Source organism: Moschus berezovskii, chromosome X, assembly GCF_049115385.1.
Source record: "Moschus berezovskii isolate FMDL1 chromosome X, NW_MosBer_1.0, whole genome shotgun sequence".
NCBI classification, from domain to species: Eukaryota; Metazoa; Chordata; class Mammalia; order Artiodactyla; family Moschidae; genus Moschus; species Moschus berezovskii.
In genome coordinates, this window is record NC_142488.1 from 131,146,794 (window position 1) to 131,170,370 (window position 23,577).

A 23,577-nucleotide genomic window follows, 5' to 3' on the forward strand; every position below is an offset into this window, starting at 1 on the left:
TTTCTTCTCTGTCTCTCTACTCTTCCCCAAATATTCTAAAAAAATTCTTTAATGGGATTTACAGACATCTAATTTGATTCCCGGGTTTCCCTGGTGGCTCAGAGGTTAAAGCGTCTGCCTCCAATGTGGGAGACCCGGGTTCGATCCCTGGGTCGGGAAGATCCCCTGGAGAAGGAAACGGTAACCCACTCCAGTATTCTTGCCTGGAGAATCCCATGGACGGAGAAGCCTGGTAGGCTACAGTCCACAGGGTCGCAAAGAGTTGGACACGACTGAGCGACGGAACGGAAAGGAATTTGATTCCCTGCCATTCTCTTCTGCTATTAGGCCTTATCTTGAGGCAGTATACTCTTTTTTAATCTGACAATTGTATCTATAATGTTTATAAACTGTTTGCTTTACAACTATACCCTCCTAACTCTTCTATGGGCACAAAATCTTCTTAAATATCTATGAGGATTTTTTTCCCCTAAAGTTTGCTTCTGTTTCCTGCATTAACGCTTTGCAGCGAGTTCCTCTTTCAGCTTTACATCACTTTTTCAGGCTGTTTATTATCTTCAGGCAACAGGCAATTATTTTTCAGTTACCCTCTTCTGAGCTGCTCAAGTTAATTACCAATGATCATAATATGAATACTGTCCCTGTTGTTACTGTAGATGACATAACATTGAGTTATCTGTTTGAGAAACATTTCAATAGAAAATCAGTACTTGTAATTTGTGGTATCTGCCTTTGTGGCTTTCAAAAAGGGGCTTCTGTTTAAGCACTGTATGATTTTTGTCTCCTTGGCATCCTAATGCATATGCCAGTGCTTTCCTTATTAGCAGTCACAGAGGACTCTGCTATAGCTGCTTTGAAGCATGTTTTCGTGAAGCAGAGTTTCACAAAAAGTGAAGCTCCTGTATTTCAAATAGCCTATATTTTGAGTCACACTATTCTAAACATATCCTGCAAATTTGGTTGAAAATTCATCCAGCTATTTTCATTTGATATGTGATGATAAAAATATTCAACACAGCATTGTTTGTAAATTCAAATAATTGAAAACCTATTTGAAGATCTTTTGGCATATTATACAGCATATATCACAAACATATTGATATCTGTGCAGTGGAAGGATGCAGTATTACACATTTGAATTTTCAAATTACATGTGTAACTTTAAAAAAATGTCATCTGGTGTTAACTGGTAGTACAATTATACAGAATTTTTATTTCTTGTGATATATTTTAACCTAAGAGGAAAAAGTTATTTAAAAAGCAAATTATGTAACATTAGCTCAATAGTGTAAATATGCTTAGGAAAAATGGGGGAAAAGATCCCGAAATGTCAATGATAGTTATCTCAGAGTTATAAATGGTTTTTAAATGTTTTCTGTATTTTTATAATTTCCTTGAGATATAATATTTCCTAAGCAGATAATAATGAACAGTTGAACAGAAATAAAGTTCCCATGATGAACAAAAACATAGGCCTTATGTATTTTATGTATTGTGCTTTTGTGCATGCCTGCTTTGTCATTCAGTCATGTCCAACTCTTTGTGAGCCCATGGACTGTATCCTGCCGGGCTCCTCTATCCATGGGACTTCCGAGGCAAGAATGCTGGAGTGGGTTGCCAATTCCTCCTCCAGGGGATCTTCCCAACCCAGGGATTGAACTGTGTCTCCTACATTGCAGGTGGATTCTTTACCTGCTGAGCTATCTGTCCAAGTTTTGAGTTTATCGTTATAATGTTGGTGCCTAAAATCATTTAAATAAAGAAAGGTTGATGAATTTCTGGAAGAGTGAAGAAACACAACTATGGTTTTGCTAAAACATGTTGGGGATTAAATGGAAAAGATATCTAGATTGGATCCACACTCTGGTCCCAGGTCAAAGTGGTCTATCTCTCTTGGAGGGCTTATTTTGCATATTACTCATTAATCACATGTCTTTTATTCCAGAATTCACAGTAAGTAGTTTCTTAGGGACAAATTCCATGTCTTAAAAGTTGTGTTGTCTGTAATTTCTAGTGCATAGGCATTCAGTGAATATGTGATGGTTAAGGAAAAAAGTGGTGTTGCTCATTTCATGGCACTGAATGGACTTTGACACAGCAAACTTGCTCTTTTACTGTCATGGAGGCTTGCTGCTACGGCTGCTAAGTTGCTTCAGTCATGTCCGACTCTGTGCGACCCCAGAGACAGCAGCCCACCAGGCTCCCTCGTCCCTGGGATTCTCCAGGCAAGAACAATGGAGTGGGTTGCCATTTCCTTCTCCAATGCATGAAAGTGAAAAGTGAAAGTGAAGACGCTTAGTTGTGTCCAACTCTTAGTGACCCTATGGACCGCAATCTACAGGCTCCTCCGTCCATGGGATTTTCCAGGCAAGAGTATTGGAGTAGGGTGCCATTGCTTTCTCCGGTCATGGAGGCTTAGACAGTACATAATATGAAGAATTCATGACACGGAAAGGTTATGCATCTTACCCAAGATCACGCAGCTTATAAGTGAAGGGGTTGGGATTTATACTCAGGTTGTTTTGCTGTGGTGCTTGGGGTGCTTACCGATAGACACTATGTCAGACAGCATGACAGATTCTGCTGGAAAAGAAACATCCCAAATAGATTCAGACAATGTGTTATGTAGTCAACAAAAGCAAGATCACTATAGCAAGATCACTACCCATATTGTTTGTGCCACAGGGGCACACTGAAACAAAAGGGGATAGATGACAGACAATAGAAGTAGTGGATTATCTTGCTGCTGAGTGCCCAATTCCACACTACAGCTGAGACGTTTTAAAGCCTGCAGCTCTCCCTTAAGGGCATGGAGCTCCCCTCTAAACTTTACTGTTCCGTTCCGTTCAGTCGCTCAGTCGTGTCCGACTCTTTGCGACCCCGTGGACTGTAGCCTACCAGGCTTCTCCGTCCATGGGATTCTCCAGGCAAGAATACTGGAGTGGGTTACCATTTCCTTCTCCAGGGGATTTTCCCGACCCAGGGATCGAACCCGGGTCTCCCGCATTAGAGGCAGACGCTTTAACCTCTGAGCCACCAGGGAAGCCAAACTCTACTATCTAGATAAAATCTAGTTAGTGGGCAAGTAAAATCTGGTAAGTCAGCCCATTTGAGTAAGTGGAAGATATAAACAAAGAAGCTGCACAGTTTAGTGGACAGGTTAACAGGCAAAATGCCCTGATGATATGAGTGAGGATCTTGGTCTTGGTTTACTGAACATCATGTAAAGTTTTAAGGACTGATTATACAAGGCTGAGAAGTCCTTCAAGAAAATCTTTGTGTCAGAATAACTGTTGGACGCAAATCAGGAAAAGTTTAAATGATTGCTATGGATTATATTATCTGCTCTTGAGAGTTTGAAGTGAAGTCAAAGTCACTCAGTAATGTTGACTCTTTGCAATTCCATGGACTGTGGCCTGCCAGGCTCCTCTGTCTGTGGAATTCTCAAGGCGGCCAAAATACTGGAGTGGGTAGCTGTTCCCTTCTCCAGGGGACCTTTCCAACCCAGAGATTGAACCCAGGTCTCCCACATTCCAGGCGGATTCCTTACTGTCTGAGCCACCAGGGAAACTTAGAAGGGATATACTGTGGCAGCGGGCTGCTATGAAGTCACTAAAAAGATTCATGCCCTTGTCATTGCTGTGCAATTCCATATTCAAGATGATTTTTCTCTTTACCTAGTTTCTTAGTTTGCTGAAAATAAATTTGCTGGTATAATTGTCTTCAGAAGACCACAGGATTCTGTAGCTAATTTCTTAGTATGTAACATTTTAATATATATATATATAAGAAGCCACATATGAAACATTACACTTATTAAATAATGGAAAATAACTGTAACATGGAAGTTCTCTAAGATTATCTTTCCTTTTTTCCAAATATGAATGTGTTATGGCTGCAGAACCAACATGAGCCAATATTTATAAATGTAAATACTCATAAATGGGAACTTATTGCTGTGAAACTTTGTTAGATTATGATTTGCTCTAGAGAAAAATCTTGGAATTAATCAAATTGATATGAACCTCAAACAGGGAATATATTTACTGAAATGCACACACACACACACACACACACACATATAAATAAACACAAAAAATCCCAAACTTGGATGTATACTTGAGAGGGATCCAGAAGACTATTGACTCCAAGACTAACTCACTGATCTGAAGCGACATTTCCTTGCCTTTGTGAGGATTTAGCTGCACAGTCTCTAAGAGATCTTCCAATTCTGACATATGGAATCTATGATTTTCATAATGTACCATGATTCATTAACTTGTTTTTTCCAGTAATTCTTTAGTGTAGTAGCATATTTATTACATAGTACCTTATTGATATCTGATTGTTGCGTTGTAATTGATTATTACTGTAGTAGCACTAAATATCGAGGTTAATGAAATGCATAGGAAGAAATATATGATTTTGCAATTCACATGCTTGGACAAATCTCAATCACTACTTCCTTGGATGCAATGATAGTTGTGATAAAATAATAGGACTTTAGTCCAAACAATCATGGTCTGTAAGGGAACTGTAAAAAGACTTCAACTGATGAGTTTGCTCTTGGACACTTTGTATTAAACAAATGCTAACTGAGAGGGTTTTTATCATTGATAAATATCAAAGTAAATGCAAATTTACAAAGTAGTGGGTTTTCATTTTCGGTGGTACACCAGAATCTCTGCTTTGGTTTTCAGTAAATGAGTCTTCTAAAGTCTCCCTGGGATTAGAAATACAACACATGGATTGACAATCTTGACTTTCAGAAATCTCTTTTTAAAAACTGGAATGCCAAGCTCTTTATTTATTTTTATTTATTTTTAATTGACAAAGGAATTAAGAAGCAATTTCTGGTTTTATACTTCATTACCTCTGAGCTAGCTTTCATGTTTAATTCTTGGGCTGCATACATTCTTAATAATTTAATATTTGAAGTATCATAAACCTAAAAAGATGCAGACATCCCGGTATGGGAAATAAAAATTGCAATTAGAGTATCATCTGAATCAGTCATTAGGGAAAGATCTTTTGAAGTGTTAGTGTAAGGGATAAAATTGCCTTAGGGGTTTTCCTTCAACACGTTCAGTTTATTTGACTACAAAGGCATTGTTTTTGAATGTGTAATTGCTATTGACTGAATATCTGTGTTCCCCCACTCCCCAAATTCATATCTTGAAACCTAATCCCCAATGTGATGGTATTTGTAGGTGGGACCTTTTGGAGGTAATTAGGTCCTGAGGGTGGAGCCCTCATGAATGGGATTAGTGTCCTTATAAAAGAGATCCCAGAGAGTTCCCTCACCCCTTTCACCATGTGAGGATACCTCCAAAAGACTGCAGTCTATGAACTAGGAAGTGAGGGTTCACCAGAAACTAAATCTACTGATGGACTTCCCAACCTCCAGAACTTGAGAATTAACTTTCGTTATTTATAAGCCACTTTGTCTCTGGTATTTTGTTATAGCAACCCAGATAGATTAAGATGATAATAGAAGGAAATAATGTGATTTGGGCTTCCCAAGTGGTGCTAGTAGTAAAGAACCCACCTGCCAATGTACGAGACATTAAGAGATGCGGGTTTGATCCCTGGGTCAGGAAGAGCCCCTGGAGGAGTAAATGGCAACCCACTTCAGTATTCTTGCTTGGAGAATATCATGGACAGGGGAACATGGTAGGCTACAGTACATGGGGTCACAAAGAGTTGGACATGACTGAAACGACTTAGCACACAGCAATCTTGTGATTTAATGCACTTACGAGAGAACCATATTGGGAAGAGGTTTCTGAAATAAGGAATATCACTGACATTGGGAACCATAGTTTCACATGCAAAAACCTGATACTAAGGTGTTGCGTGCGCATGCATGCTAAGTTGCTTCAGTTATGTCCAACTCTTTGCAACCCTAGGGACTGTAGCACACCAGGCTCCTCTGTCCATGGGATTCTTCAGGTAAGAATACTGAAGTAGGTTGTCATGCGTTTCTCCAGGGGATCTTTCCAAATCCATGTCTCTTATAAGTCTCCTGCATTGCAGGCAGCATCTTTACCACTAGCGCCACCTGCGAAGCCCTTTAATGTGTTAAGCACACAATTTATGTTGTTAGTGTAAATACAGGTACCATCCCAACCCCCCAGTTTGTCAAAAGTTTGTTTTATACCCCTTTGCTTTTACGAAAGACCTACATTAGTACCTGTTTGCACTAACTGAAAGAAACCTAAAAAGAATTTTCACTTTTACTTAAAAAGGAGAAAAGCAAAAATAGCATTTTGTGTTGCAGCAAGCTGAGTCATTACAGAGCATAACAGCATCAGGCACCATAGCTTTGAATTGCGTCTGTGGGCATCTGTGCTTTGTCCCCATTTATTTTGTTCCTCCCTTAGCAAGATGTGTCCTAAGGTCATTTCTTCTTTGTTTTATGCCTTTGTGGCTCACATAGAATTTCATAGTGGTGTTCTACTTTCTGATAGGAAGGGAAACATGTCTCATCTTTACTAGTATGATTTTTTCCTGTATAGTAAGATTATATGTAATAAGATTTTCACAAGATATATTTACAACTCAGCCTTAGGAAGGCAGAGAGGTGGTAGGTAGAGAGAACAATGTCTAGGCTTCTATTTCTAACTCTGCCATATTTTAACAGCTGCTACCTTGGGCAAGTCCCCTTCCTGCCATAGTCCTCTGTTTCCTCAAATGTAACATGGATAGCTAGATGAAAGGCCTTTAAGGGATTCTAAAATCATGGTCCTAGGCTTGCAGCTGGGCAATAATTTTTCACCTGATGGATCATGTGTGAGTTAATCACTCAGTCGTGTCTGACTCTTTGCGATCCTGTGGACTGTAGCCTGCCAGGCTGCTCTGTCCGTGGGATTCTCCAGGGAAGAATACTGAAGCAGGCAGCCATTTCCTTCTCCAGGGGATCTTCCCGACCCAAGAATCAAATCTGGGTCTCCTGCACTGCAGACAGATTCTTTACATCTGAGCCACCAGGGAAGCTGAATCTAAAAGTATAAGTTATTTCTTCAGCTGTTGCAGGCAAATTACACATGATCCCAGAGACTATCATTTTATATATGACTAGGAGAACCTGCTTTTTCACTTAACAAATACTCATATACAGCTTACTCCATGCCTGGCACCACCCTAAGCAATGTATAAATACTGATTAAACAACACTGTAGGGAGATGTTAATTTTATTGCCCCCACTTTATGGTTGAAAAGCTGAGGCATAAAGACATTAGATAATTTGCCCAAGGACACATAACCAATAAGTGGCAAGTTAGGATTTAAATCTAGCAATCTGACTCCAGAGTCCATGCTCTTGACTGTTATTCTATACTATTAACTAAGATCTTACTGTATAGCACAGAGAACTATATTCCATATCCAATGACAAAAAATAATGAAAAAGAATATTTAAAAAGAATGTATACACACACACATATATTTTGTGTGTGTGTGTATGTATATTAGCCACTTAGACATGTCTGACTCTGTCCACGGAATTCTCCAGGCAAGAATACTGGAGTGGGTAGCCATTTCTTTCTCCAGGGGAACTTTTCGACCCAGGGATCAAACCCAAGTCTCCTGCATTGCATGTAGCTTCTTTACTATTTAAGCCACCAGGGAAGCCCATACATATAGATAGTTGAATTTGCTGTACAGCAGTAATTAACACAAATCAACTATACTTCAATTAAAAAAATTACCAAGAGAGTGATTAAAGATTTTTGAAGCTTGAAATTCATAAGCTAAAATCAGTGCATTGCTTAAACTTACTGAAAACTCAAATTCAGGGTTGTAAGGCTCCCATGGTGCTTGTTCACAGCTTGCTGCTTGGAGTTCTCTTGGTTTTCAGTAAGACTATTTTAACAGCACCTCATTTGCAAACCCACAGTGGTTTGTGATTTACCATGATCGTGTCCTTTGCATTTGAATTTTAAATTGCTGTTGGTGTGTTTTGAATAATTTCATCAAGAGTGTGCCTTCCTTCATTCTCAGCGTTCATATTATTTCTCTTTGGGTTTTACTGAATGCAAGAAGGAGGCGACACTGAGCCATGTTTTTCTTTTTTAAAACTATTTATTTGGCTGCATTGTGTCTTAGTTGTGGCGTGCAGAATCTTGACTGCTGTGCACAGGTTCAGTAGTTGCAGCTTGTGGGCTTAGTTGCCACTCAGCATATGGGATCTTAGATAACCAACCCGGGATTGAACCCATGTCCCATGCATTGCAAGGCAGATTCTTAACCACTGGAGCACCGGGGAAGTCCCACCGTATTTGTCTTGACGTCCTTTCTCTTAGCTCTTAAAGACTGTTACAGCTCTGAGATCACATACTTCTTATAAGGGCTCAGTTTAGTGCTCTCATTCCCTTTACTTGCTATATGAGCAGAGTGAGGAGGATGGGGGAGGTGTTTAGTCTTCCAATTTCAATTTATTTCTCTAGTTACCTCTAGGCAATTTAATGAAGACCATGCACAATGAAAGGTGGACTGAGGAAGTAAATTATATGGTGCCGTATTTACACTTTCAAAAATAACACAGGTTACTACTTAAAAATTCAGGTTTTAATTTTAATGATCGAAAAAGAAATATAGTTCAGTTTATGCTTTTTCTAACTATTACAAAGACCTAGACCAACTCTTTTCCCTTTTTATAAATTTATAGTTCCTATGAAGCTGTGTGGCTTACATTTATAAATGTATAGTTCCTATGAAGCTGTGTGGCTTACATTTAGGGAGATGTGGCAGGTATAGAAATGCAATATTCATATATCCAGTAAGTCTCAGATTGGAACAATTTCCTTGACAACTTATTTCAGTCTTCTTTAATGAAACATTTGCACAGTTCATATACAGAGTCAGCATTCTGTTGTTTGGCTCCCAACATATTATTTTGTGTTATGAGATATCATGTGTTCCAATTCTGGTGTCACATGCTCATATTTTTAAATATAGAAAAACAATGCTATTATTCGATGGTAGAATAACTGTTGTGTGCTGGTCTCAGCTGATCAATAACCAATGTGGTGGCCATATTGGCCCTTATGGTTCTTATTATGATTGAAAGATAACTTGAGCAATAACCATCAGGAGAAAATTTGTAAAAGATTTATTGAACATCCTGGAAATTACATGGCATATCCAGGGCCACATGGGATTCCCTTGTGGCTTAGTTGGTAAAGAATCTGCCTGTCATGCTGGAGACCTGGGTTTGATTCCTGGGTTGGGAAAATCCCCTGGAGAAGGGAAAGGCTACCCACTCCAGTATTCTGGCCTGGGGAATTCCATGGACAAAGAGTCGGACACGACTGAGCGACTTTCGCTACCTAAAGTTAAGTCTCACTACTAGGGCCACACCGTGAGGTTGTGGGAAGAAAGGGGAAAAGAGGGAAAGAGGGAGAGATTCCAAGGGCCTGGTGTTCTATTTATTGGGGTCAATCCATACTTTCGCACCATGTGAACCAGCACGTGATTTAAGTGTGTTCATGGGTGTATGCATGTTACATACAAACTGTATATTTGGACCTCAGCCCTCTGTTCTTTCACATATTTCACCTGTGGAGCCTCCACATGTGATGGTTTAGGGGCCAAGATTAGACCAGGTGCTTACTCAGAGCTTCTGAAGTAAAGAATCAGAGGGCATAGCCAAATCAGAGTTCAGAAAAGCAAGACTTCAGAGTTGGGAAAACGGTGTCAAGTTTTTGGTCCAGTATGAGATGAGGCTGTAAATGGCATAATTAATAACAAAGGTCAAAACTGGGATGAAAAGGACCACTTAGGACACTGAATAAAAGGTAGGTTGTGAAACAGATTGGAACAGAGACTGTGGATAAATGTTAAGAATGCCCTAGAGGAGTCTTCCTTATCCATGCCTTTGCTTTCTGAGGTTTCAGTTACCTGAGGTCCAACATGGTCTAAAAATATTAAATAGTAAATTCCAGGATACACAATACACAAATTTTACGTTGTGCACCCTTCTAAGTAGCACAGTGAAATCTCATGACATCAGCTCCATCCCTCCCATGACATGCATTACTCCTTTGTCCAAAGAAACCCACCCATTAGTCACCTAGTAGCTGCCTCGGTTCATAGTGATGCTTTCTAAGGCCCACTTGACTTCAGATTCCAAGATGTCTGGCTCTAGGTGAGTGATCACGCCATTGTGATTATCTTGGTCGTGAAGATCTTTTTTGTACAGTTCTTCTGTGTATTCTTGCCACCTCTTCTTAATATCTTATGCTTCTGTTAGGTCCATACCATTTCTGTCCTTTATCGAGCCCATCTTTGCATGAAATGTTCCCTTGGTATCTCTAGTTTTCTTGAAGAGGTCTCTTGCTTGCTTGCTAAGTCACTTCAGTCGTGTCCGACTCTTTGTGACCCCATAGACGGAAGCCAACCAGGTTCCCCCGTCCCTGGGATTCTCCAGGCAAGAACACTGGAGTGGCTTGCCATTTCCTTCTCCAATGCATGAAAGTGAAAAGTGAAAGTGAAGTCGTTCAGTCGTGTCCGACCCTCAGTGACCCCATGGACTGCAGCCTTCCAGGCTCCTCTGTCCATGGGATTTTTAAGGCAAGAGTACTGGAGTGGGTTGCCATTGCCTTCTCTAGTCTTTCCTATTCTGTTGTTTTCCTCTGTTTCTTTGCATTGATCGCTGAGGAAGGCTTTCTTATTTCTCCTTGCTATTCTTTGGAACTCTGCATTCAGGTGCTTATATCTTTCCTTTTCTCCTTTGCTTTTCACTTCTCTTCTTTTCTCAGCTCTTTGTAAGGCCTCCTCAGACAGCCATTTTGCTTTTTTGCATTTCTTTTCCATGGGGATGGTCTTGGTCTCCTGTACAATGTCACGAACTTCCGTCCATAGTTCATGAGGTGGCCAAAGTATTGGAGTTACTTTATACCTAATAATGGCCTCAAAGCACAAGAGTAGTGATGCTTGCAGTTCAAATATGCCAAAAAGAAGCTGTAAAGTGCTTCCTTTAAGTGAAAAGATCTAAGTTCTCAACCGAATACAGAAAGAGAACACAGCTTTTGTGAAGAAGGAAAAAGAAATTTGTGCTAGTTTTGCTGTCACACCTCAAACTGAAAAATTATGGCCACAGTGTGTGATAAGTGCTTAAGATGGAAAAGGTATTAAATGTATACAATAAGGTATTTTGAGAGAGACCACGTTCACACAATTTTTATTACAGTAAATTCTTGCAATCATTGTATTATTAGTTATTGCCATTAATCTCTTAGTTTAATTTAGACATTAAACTTTATCATAGGTGTGTATGCCTAGGTAAAACATAGTATATATAAGATTTGGCACTGTCCTCTGTTTCAGGCATCCTCTAGGGATCTTGGAACATGTTCTTCACGAAGAAGGGGGGACCACTGTACATGTGGGTACGGGTAGAGTTGGCCTGATGCCAGGCTGTGCACATGATTCCTCAAAGGAGGTTTGCACAGCTAGATATCAGCTGTATTCAACTGAAACCTTGGGAAGGAGTGGATCATCCTTTCATATGCCCTTGCATTGCCTGTTCAAGCCAGGCATATGTATAGTTGTGTAGGAGATGGATTGCTTCAATGCTATGACCCTTAAAGCAAGCTTCAAAGCAGCTTTCAAAACCACGCTGCAAACTATTGGACAGCTGTGTGGCCTTGGGAAGTTTGTAAGTTGTGCTCAGATGCTCAATCTTGTCCAACTCTTTGTCACCCTATGGACTGTAGCCCACCAGGGTCCTCTGTCCATGGGATTTTCCAGGGAAGAATATTGGATTGGGTTGCCATGTCCTCCTCCAGGGGATCTTCCTGACCCAGGGATTGAAACTGTGTCTCCCACATCTCCTGAATTGTTAGGTGGATTCTTTACCACTAGTGCCTTAGGGAAGCCTAGGGCTCTAGAATTGTGTGGGAAGGAATAGACGATTTCTTCAGTGAATTTTTCTTCATATTGAGGGCTTAGAAATAAGGCTCATGTATATTTTACTGTTATTACGTATCATATCAAAAAAGCCACGTAGGTGAATTTGTAAGCAGTGCCCATTACATCTACCTAGTGAGTTTGTGGTAAAATTATTTATTAAGACTTGTGTGCAACTACCCTACAGGTGAGTTCAGGTTATCCCACTCCTTCCAAATTTATCTGTTGAAATACCCAGTAGCAATTATCTTTCAGAAAGTTCAAGACATGGGTTTTTGATGAAGATTGTGATTTTAGGAATGGTGCAAAACATCTGTTATTTCAAGCTAGCTTTCCAAAGGGATGTCTTATTCAAAAGTTTAATATTAGAATTGAGGCAATCAAGTGGTTGAGACCTACACGTTTCATTTTCTGCAAATTTTATTTTTTATTTTCATTGGTGAAAAATTAGATGAAATTATGCATGTGCTAGCATCTTAATTTGAATTCCTTTTAAAATAAATAATACATTAGCTTTCCTGCCCCAGAGGGAAGAATATAATTGAAACACTGTATTCATTTCCTCAATGCAGAAAAAGTAAGAGGTAATGGCATACTTTGACACCTTAGCTACTTTTTGAAATCTCCAAGAGACCGGGGTGGGGGGTGGGGTTGACATAATACTGTCACATTTTTTTAGAAACAAACATATTCTTCTTGTTCTTTGTCAAAAGCTATTCATTTCGCCTGTAGTTAATGTTTCATAAGTTTCTATATCTAGCTAATATAAGAGCATATTTTTTGAAGTCCCTTATGAAATTTTGTATACACAGTGGAGATTTAAATATTAATATTATAGTTTGCTTTGTAAAACAATGTAGTCCTATATTGAAACAGAACACTTCAAGAGTCTAGGAGTGGTTCATCTAGGGGTAATTTAGGACAGGAATGGGGAACACAAAATAGGACACTCATGGTTATGCATTGGTGATGTTGATGGTGTATCTACAACATAGCCCCACTAATTCCTTACTGAATAGTAAGGAATAGTAGTGATGACTGCTATTCTAGGGCCATTAGACCACATATCATGCTGTTCTGTAAATGTTTATGTGTCTACTTCCCTCTCTGCAATGTGAGTTTTTCAAGGGCATGGTCCATGGCTTATTCATTTTTCTATTCCCTGCAGTGTTAAACTCAGTGTCAGGCCCATCATAGTTGCTCTATAAATGCATGCTGTTTGCTTTGTATAGGAAAACAGAACTGTTTTAATGATTCTTATTTGGATGTCAGAATTTTCAAACTCCAAGCTCCACACTTACATGGAGGTATCACATGCTTGTCCCACCTCTTTCCCCAATGTCTATTGTCTTTCCCTAATATATGCATATCCTTAACTTCAGCCATAGGTTCCATCCTATTCTAAACCATATGTACTCAGAGGAGAGGCACCAGCACCACAATAGCCCTCTTCTGTGAAGGTCAGGGCTAGTGTGTGCTGTATTTGTAGGAATAGGGATAAGACTGTAGGCTTAGCATGTGACTAAGACGGGACTTGTACTCTGCCATCCTTTTCCAATAAGGAGTCTAGTTTGGCCTGGCTTTGTGTGTATGCGAAGTAGGTGCCACCTGTATCATGTGATCCTGCCATGTCTGAAAGGTATCTGTAGGGGGTTGGAATGGCCACAGTTTGTCAGTACATGGTCAGTTGTATCATGAATTGGTGGAGACAAATTGGTAGTTACACCTTAGGGATATATGTCCTAATTGTGACAGTCCAAGAAATTTGAGAAACTGCAAAACAGTCAAATGAACGTGCTTTGTGGTGTCAGAAGATTTGGGTTTGTGCTGTAATGGTGTACTAGTTGCTCAGTCGTGTCTGACTCTACGACTCCATGGACTGTAGCCTGCCAGGCTCCTCTGTCCATGGGATTCTTCAGGCAAGAATACTGGAGTGGGTAACCATTCCCTTCTCCAGGAGATCTTCCCAACCCAGGGATTGAACCTGGATCTCCTGTATGGCAGGCAGATTCTTTAGTCTCAGTCATCAGGGAAGCCCCAAACATGAGTGTTCTTGCATTGGCTGGGAATCAAACCCAGGCCTCCTGCATGGCAGGCAAGAATTCTACCACTAAACCACTAATGCTTTCAGTGGTAATGATGTGCTTTGGGTTAAATCACATGACTTTCCTGAAACCCATTTTCTCATCCATAAACTGAAATTAATAATAACAAATAAAAAAATAATAGCAAGCCTATTGCCTTAAGATCTAGCAATTCCACTCCTAGGAAAACATCTGGAAAAAAAGCATGGTTTGACAGGATACATGCACCACAGTGTTCATTGTAGCACTGTTTACAATAGCTAAGACATGGAAGCAACCTCAGGGTCCACCGACAGATGAATGGATAAAGAAGATGTGGTAAATACATACAAAGGAAATTACTCAGCCATAAAAATGAATGAAACAATGCCATTGCAACAACACAGATGAACCTATAGACTATCTTACTACGTGAAGTCAGACAGAGAAGGAGAAATATTATATGATATTGCTTATATGTAGAATCTGAAATATGACACAAATGAACCTATCTATGAAACAGAAACAGAGTTACATACATACAGAACAAACTGGTGGTTGCCAAGGGGGAGGCGGATGGGGCAGGGATGAATTGGGAGTTTGGGATTAGCAGATGCAAGCTTTAATACATAAAATGGATAAAAATAGGGTCTTAATGTATAGCACAGGGAACAATGTTCAGTATCCTGCAAGAAAACATAATAGAAAAGAATATGAAAAGCCATAATGGAAAAGAATATTAAAAAGGATATGTAACTGAATCACTTTGCTGTATACTAAAAACTAATACAATATTGTAAATAAACTTACATTTCGAATTGAAAACTTTATATTTCAATAAAAAGCAATAGCATGTCTATTAGCCTCATAAGCATATTTTGAAGACTAAATGTAATGATATATGTGAAAATAATATGGCATAAATATAAAAATATTATCACATATTTAATTGTAATTTCAAGTGTTCAAACTTGTTTTGCACTAAGAATGAGAAAGAAGCTTCTTTTCTATTGTGTTGCACTATTTTGATATTATTCTGGCTAAAATGTAAAAACTCAGATAGTTAAATCATTATATAGACTCTGATCACATTGAAAAAAAATCCTTTAAATATGGTAATTTTTCAAGAAGGTGTAGAAGCTGCAAGTGGCAACCAGAGGCATGATTTGCAACTAATAAGACCTTGCATTATCTTAAAAAGTTACTTATTTGGAACAGTGCTCCAGGAAATCTAATTTGAGATCATTTAAATGTCAGTAAATTAAGGGGCCCAGATGATTAAATATAGTGTAAAGATATTAAAAGCTGCAGGGATGAAGGGCAAGAACATTATTCTCATTCTGATTAAGAATTGCTACACAGAGTTCTTTTTCTACTGTAATAGATATTAAAAGCTACACCTTTTGTTTTGCATTTCTGAAAACTCAATAGTGGATTAGGAAATGTGGAGAGAAGACAGAATAATACATTTTGATATCCTTCCTTAAGACATTGAATGCTTTCCCTTGCCTTTAGAGTAAAATTAGTTGAGTAAAATTAAGCTGAAAAAACTAAGTTGGAGAAGGTGTTACGTAATTCTTGGGATTTCCATTGATGACTTCCATTCCAAAATCCTCTTGTGACCACCTTAAATTAATATTTAAATTTTTATTGAATTATTACTATAATAATTACTGGGCAACAGATTTGGAGGGAGAAGGAGTCCACAGAAGCATGAAGTATAATTCTTTTTTTTAATATTTATTTTTATTTATTTATTCGGTTGTGCTGGGTCTTATTTGCAGCATGTAGATACTTAGTTCTGGCATGTGAGATCTAGTTCCCTGACCAAGGATAGAACCCGTGTGTCCTGCACTGGGAGCATAGAGTCTTAGCCACTAGACCATCAGGGAAGTGCCAAGACATGATTCTTTTGAGGGGTGTCTCAGTGTCGGCCAAATGTTCTGGAACTTTATTAAGCCTAAGAATCACCTGGAGAGCTTGTGACAATGCAGATTTTCAGCACTCTTCTGCAGAGCTTTTGATTCTACAGGGCTGGGGTGGAGTTCTGGAGTCTGAATTGCTATGAAGAACCCAGGTAATTCTAATTCACACTCTACACTGGTCTGGAGGAAGCAGCAGTTATGTATCAGTACAAAGAATTGTGGTTAACAGTAGAGATACAGAGCCTAACAGGAGTATTGGGAATGGGGAAATGACTTGTGTCTGGTGAAATTTAAGGAAGTCTACAAAAGGAAGTCTGGTTTGAGCTGAGCAATGAAGGCAGGATGGGTACAGGTGGGTACAGCGAGGTGGTGGGGGGAGAGGGAGAATCAAAGAGGCAGGAGGAAGCATTCCAAGTGGAGGGTTAGCCAGCAAAAAGGTCCATATGTGAAAGCACTTAGGGAATGGTAAATAATCTGATAAGAACAGATTGTGAAGTGCCTGTAGTACTATAGTAGTTGTTGCTGTTCAGTTGCTCAGTCATGTCCTACTTGTTGCGACCCCACGGACTGCAGCACAACAGGCTTCCCTGTCATTCACTATCTTCCAGAGTTTGCTCTAAATCATATTCATTGAGTCAATGATGCCATCCAATCATCACATCCTCTGCCACCCCCTTCTCTTCCTGCCCTCAATCTTTCCCAGTAACAGGGTTGTATTGGGAGATACAATAAAGAAAAGACAGCGAAGTATAGACTGTGGAGTTTTTGAAGTAGTCTGACTTCTTTTTAAAGGCAACAGGAAACTTTGAGGTCTTCTAAGAAGGAATGCCACCATTATGGCAGAAAGCAAAGAAGAACTAAAGAGCCTCTTGTTGAAACTGAAAGAAGAGAGTGAAAAAATTGTCTTAAAACTCAACATTCAGAAAACTAAGATCATGGCATCCTTTCCCATCACTTTATGGCAAATAGATGGGTGAACAGTGGAAACAGTGAGAAACTATTTTTTTGGGCTCCAAAATCACTGCAGATGGTGACTGCAGCCATGAAATTTTCTCCTTGGAAGAAAAGCTATGACCAACCTAGACAGCATGCTAAAAAGCAAAGACATTACTTTGCCAACAAAGGTCTGTCTATTCAAAGCTATGGTTTTTCCAGTAGTCATGTATGGATGTGAGAGTGGACTATAAAGAAAGCTGAGCACCGAATAATTGATGCTTTTGAACTGTGGTGTTGGAGAAGACTCTTGAGAGTCCTTTGGACTGCAAGGAGATCCAACCAGTCAACCCTAAATGAAATCAATCCTGAATATTCATTGGAAGGACTGATGCTGAAGCTTAAACTCCAATACTTTGGCCACCTGCTACAAAGAGCTGACGCATTTGAAAAGACCCTGATGCTGGGTAAGACTGAAGGCAGGAGGAGAAGGGGACGACAGAGGATGAGATGTTTTGATGTCATCACCGACTCGATGGACATGAGTTTGAGTAAGCTCTGGGAGTTTGTGATGGACAGGGAAGCCTGGTGTGCTGCAGTCCATGGGGTCACAAAGAGTCAGACACGCTGAGGGACTGAACTGAAGAAGGAATGCAGCATCATTACTTTTGCTTTCACTAGTGACTCATTTATTCTTTATAACAACCCTTTAAGACTGGTGGTATGATTACAGCTGAAGAAACTGAGGCTCAGAGAGATGAAGTCCAGTGCCTGAGGTCTCATAGCCAGTGCCTAGCAGAGTCAATGCGGATGCTGCTCACTACAATGGGGAAATGCATCCATTTTCATCATGCCGTAAAATGTTGTTATGTAAAGTGCTAGGCACTCAGTTTATTATATAAAATTCTTCTAAAAACCAGATATTCAGTTACACTATCTAAAAAGTTAAATCTAAACTACAATGAAATGTCACCTAACACTGGTCAGAATGACCATCATAAAAAAATTTACAAACAATGAATGCTGGAGAAGGTGTGGAGAAAAAAGAACCCTCTTGCATTGTTGGTAGGAATGTAAATTTGGCACAGCCATTATGGAGAATAGTAAGGGGATTCCCTAAAAAACTAGGAATAAAACTACCTTATGACCCAGCATTCTCACTCCTGGGCATATATCCTGAGAAAACCATAATTCCAAAAAATATATGCACCCCAATGTTCATTGCAGCACTATTTACATTAGCCAGGATATGGAGACAGCCTAAATGTCCATCAACAGAGAAATAGATAAAGATGGTATACATATATACAATGAAATGTTATCCATAAAAAGGAACAAAATTGGGTCATTTGTAGAGGCATAGATGGACATAGAGACTGTCACACAAAGTGAAGCAAGTCAGAAAGAGAAAAGCAAATATTGTGTATTAATGCATATATGTAGAATCTGAAAACATTGGAATAGATGATCTTATGTGGTGCTGGAGAAGACTCTTCAGAGTCCCTGGGACAACAAGGAGATCAAACCAGTCAGTCCTAAAGGAAATCAGTCCTGAATATTCATTGGAAGGACTGATGCTGAAGCTGAAGCTCCAATACTTTGGCCACCTGATGAGAAGAACTCACTCATTGGAAAAGACCCTGATGCTAGGAAAGATTGAAGGCAGGAGGAAAAGGGGACGACAGAGGATGAGATGGTTGGATGGCATCACTGACTGGATGCACATGAGTTTGAGCAAGCTCTGGAAGTTGGTGAAGGACAGGAAAGCCTGGTGTGCTGCAGTCCATTGGGTTGCAAAGAGTTGGACATGACTGAATGACTGAACAACAACAATTTACAAAGCAGAAATAGAGACACAGATGTAGAGAACAAACGTATGGAAACCAAGGAGAAAAGGTGGGAACAGTCGAAGGAATTGGGAGACTGGGATTGACGTGTATATACTATTGATACCATGTATAAAATATATAACTAATGAGAACCTACTCTATAGCACAGGGGACTCTACTTAATGGTCTGTGGTGACCTAAATGGGAAGGAAATTAAAAAAAGAGGGTCTGTATATATATATATATAGCTGATTGACTTTGCTGTGCAGCAGAAACTAACACAACATTGGAAAGCAATTTTTATACTCGAATTTTTTTTTAAGCTAAATTGTATTACAGTCTGAAAACAGTCCTTTACCCAATCCCTTAGTCCTGCTCTGGAATATATTTCTGTTGTTACGAAGCCAAACTCAGGTTTGCTTGCTGGACGCACACCAGAGCCAGTCTACTGACACCAGGTTGTGATGAAGGAAAGAATAGTGCTTACTTTCAGGGTGCCAAGCAAAGGACTGGGAGACAGCCTCATATCCACCCCAAGTTGGCCTTTGAATTAGGGGCTTTTAAGAGGAAAAACAAGAGATCTCTTCAGAAAATTAGAGATTCCAAGGGAACATTTCATGCAAAGATGGGCTCGATAAAGGACAGAGATGGTAGGGACCTAACAGAAGCAGAAGATATTAAGAAGAGGTGGCAGGAATACACAGAAGAACTGTACAAAAAAGATCTTCATGAACAAGATAGTCCCAATAACGTGATCACTGACCTAGAGCCAGACATCTTGGAATGTGAAGTCAAGTGGGCCTTAGAAAGCATCACTACGAACAAAGCTAGTGGTGGTGATGGAATTCCAGTTGAGCTATTTCAAATCCTGAAAGATGATGCTGTGAAAGTGCTGCACTCAATATGCCAGCAAATTTGGAAAACTCAGCAGTGGCCACAGGACTGGAAAAGGTCAGTCTTCATTCCAATCCCAAAGAAAGGCAATGCCAAAGAATGCTCAAACTACCGCACAATTGCACTCATCTCACAGGCTAGTAAAGTCATGCTCAAAATTCTCCAAGCCAGGCTTCAGCAATATGTGAAGCGTGAACTCCCAGATGTTCAGGCAGGTTTTAGAAAAGGCAGAGGCACCAGAGATCAAATTGCCAACATCCGCTGGATCATGGAAAAAGCAAGAGAATTCCAGAAAAACATCTATTTCTGCTTCATTGTCTATGCCAAAGCCTTTGACTGTGTGGATCACAGTAAACTGTGGAACATTCTGAAAGAGATGGGAATACCAGACCACCTGACCTGTCTCTTGAGAAACCTGTATGCAGGTCAGGAAGCAACAGTCAGAACTGTACATGGGACAACCGACTGGTTCCAAATAGGAAAAGTAGTACGTCAAGGCTGTATATTGTCACCTTGCTTATTTAACTTATATGCAGAGTACATCATGAGGAACGCTGGGCTGGAAGAAGCACAAGCTGGAATCAAGATTGCTGGGAGAAATATCAATAATCTCAGATATGCAGATGACACTACCCTTATGGCAGAAAGTGAAGAGGAACTCAAAAGCCTCTTGATGAACGTGAAAGAGGAGAGTGAAAAGGTTGGCTTGAAGCTCAACATTCAGAAAACAAAGATCATGGCATCTGGTCCCATCACTTCATGGGAAATAGATGGAGAAACAGTGGAAACAGTGTCAGACTTTATTTTTTTGGGCTCCAAAATCACTGTGGATGCTGATTGCAGCCATGAAATTAAAAGACGCTTACTCCTTGGAAGGAAAGTTATGACCAACCTTGATAATATATTAAAAAGCAGAGACATTACTTTGCCAACCAAGGTCCGTCTAGTCAAGGCTATGGTTTTTCCCGTGGTCATGTATGGGTGTGAGAGTTGGACTGTGAAGAAAGCTGATCGCCGAAGAATTGATGCTTTTGAATTCACTGTGGTGTTAGAGAAGACTCTTGAGAGTCCCTTGTACCGCAAGGAGATCCAACCAGTCCATTCTAGGGGAGATCGATCCTGGGTGTTCATTGGAAGGACTGATGCTAAAGCTGAAACTTCAATACTTTGGCCATCTCATGCGACGAGTTGACTCACTGGAAAAGACTCTGATGCTGGGAGAGGTTGGGGGCGGGAGGAGAAGGGGATGACCGAGAATGAGATGGCTGGATGGCTTCACCGACTCTGTGGACATGAGTTTGAGTGAACTCCGGGAGTTGGTGATGGACCGGGAGGCCTGGCGTGCTGTGATTCATGGGGTCTCGGAGAGTCGGACACGACTGAGCGACTGAACTGAACTGAACTGACTGAAGGGGGAAAAACAAAGAAATCGGGGTTAACCATTGTCTTGTAAACATTTCTTAAAGTAGTTTCTGCAGTCAAGTTGCTTATGCTTTGCAAATCTCTGGTTTGGTGGTCCATGACTGGGGTCGGGGTGGGGTCTGTTAGCTCATCTCGACCTGGAGAAACCACTTAAGTCTGTATGTTAATGATGTTATCAACGACAGCAATTGTAGTCATCTGACTGTGATGACCTAGAGGAGTGGGGTGGGTGGCGGTGGGAGGGAGGCTCCAGAGGGAGGGGATATATGTGTACATATAGCTGATTCATTCTGATGTACAGCAGAAGCTAGCACAACACTGTAAAGCAATTATACTGCAATAAAATTAATAAAAAATCAATATTTGTGCAAACATTATTTTGATTATTATGCATTGCTGAGTCATACAGTGTACTGTGACTATTAAAAACTGTACAGTTTTACTTTCTGTAAAGTTAACAATCCTCTTATTTTCTTTTTCTTTGTTTTATTTATTTACTGCTCCCTATGTTTTCTCTGGGTTTCCCTGGTGGCTCAGTGGTAAAGAAGCCACCTGTAATGCAGGAGGTGTGGGATCAATCCCTGGGTTGGGAAGATCCCCTGGAGGAGGGCATGGCAACCCACTCCAGTATTCTTGCCTGGGAAATCCCATGAACAGTGGAACCTAGTGCACTACAGTCCACAGGTTCTCCAAAGTGTCAAATATGACTTAGTGACTAAACAACAACATTATCCCCAGACTCTCTACCAGATAGCTAAAACCCTTTGTTATAATCACATGACAGGTGTTCTTGCAGCCCAATATCTCTCTTCCTCCACTCCTCTCTACTTTTCATTATCTCCTGGCTATCTAAGCCAGTTCCATGATGGCTGTCCGGGAAAGCTCAACTTTCCTTCACCATTTTATGGGGGAGTTTTCTTGTGGTGATCTTCAGTTTTCTGGACTCTACTTCTCATTCTTTCTTGGTTTACTTCTTTGTTTTAGTGCAGCCCATCTTCAAAGAGTTTGCTAAGAAGGTGTCATGTGATTTATAATAAATTTATGTTTGATCTGTATCCCCTTTTCTGGAGGGCTTCTCTTGTTGCTTAGCTGGAAAAGAATCCGCCTGTAATGAGGGAGACCTGGGTTCGATCCCTGGGTTGGGAAGATTCCCCTGGAGAAGAGAAAGACTCCAGTATTCTGGCCTGGAGAATTCCATGGGTCCATGGGGTCGCAAAGAGTGAGACAGGACTAAGCGATGTCCACTTTCACGTTCCCTTTTCTGGCACAGAGCTGCTAAAACTCTTGGCATTCCCAAAGTGTTCACAGCAATAGTGTGTTTTGCTATGTTAATAAGGTGATTTATGAAAGCCCTTGTGTCAGAGAACGGTTGGGGCTTGTTGCCAGGGTAACCAACCCTGAGAATAGAGGGTTGGAAATTTCAGTTCTGCCCCTGACCTCTGGGAAGGCAAGATGGGCTGAAGATTGCCAATCATTTAATCAATTACACCTGTGTAATGAAGCCTCTTTAAAAATGCAAAAGAATGAGATTTACAGAGATTCCAGTTTGGTGAACATCCTGCATGTTGCCTTCACTATCTCTTCATCTGGCTGTTGTTCATATCCTCTAATATCCTTTGTAATAAACCAGTAATCTAATAAGTACAGTACCCTCCCCCCCAAGTGGTTTTACTTTCAGTGGTTTCAGTTACCTGGGGTCAACCACAGTCTGAAAATCTTAAACGGAAAAATGCGAGAAATAAATAATTGTAAGGTTCAAGTTGCACACTGTTCTGAGTAGCACAATGAAATCTTGCGTTGTCTCACTTCATCCTGCCCAAAACGTGAATCATCCCTTCACCTAGAGTTTCTGGCCCCTACTCAGTTAGAAGCCGGCTCCGGTATCAGAGCAACTATTTCAGTATCACAGCCTTGTATCCAAGTAACCCTTATTTTACTTGGCAAAGGCCTCAAAGCTCAGGAGTAGTGATGTTGGCAATTCAGACACTCCACAGAGAAGCTGCAAAGTGCTTCCTTTATGTAAAAAGGTAAAACTTCTTGACTTAAGAAGGAAAGAAAAAACATCATTTGTGAAGTTAAGATCTACAGTAAGAACTAGTGTTCTAGCTGTGAAACTGTGAAGAAGAGGAATTCATGCTAGTCTTGCTGACTTGCTGACACTTCAAACTGCAAAAGTACGGCCACAGTGTGAAGCAAGTGCTTAGTTAAGATAGAAAAATAAGATTTTTGGTGAGAGACCTTATTAACCTATCTTTATTACAGTTTATTGTTGTAATTGTTCTCTTTTACTGTTATTCGTTATTGTCATTAATATCTTATGGTGCTTGATTTTAGATTAAACTTTATCATGGTTGTTTATGTATAGGGAAAAAAAAAAAACAGTCACTCTATAGGGTTCAGTTATTTAGTCACTAAATCACATCTGACTCTTTTGTGACCCCACGGACCTTAACCTGTTAGGCTCCTCTTTCCATGAGATTTCCCAGACAAAAGTACTGGAGCATGTTGCCATTCTCTTCTCCAGGGGATCTTCCCAATCCATGGATCGAACCAGGTCTTCTCCTGCATTGGCAGGAGGATTTTTTTTTTTTTTTTTTTTT

The 23,577-nt window shown here is 40.1% G+C and overlaps 1 non-coding gene across 1 annotated transcript; it reads right to left on the reverse strand.

Moving 5' to 3' along the window:
• Positions 1 to 13,965: 13,965 nt before the first annotated feature.
• TRNAG-GCC (transfer RNA glycine (anticodon GCC)) lies at positions 13,966 to 14,036 on the reverse strand. Its single transcript has one exon. It is a non-coding gene; the product is annotated as a tRNA-Gly (tRNA).
• Positions 14,037 to 23,577: the final 9,541 nt, after the last annotated feature.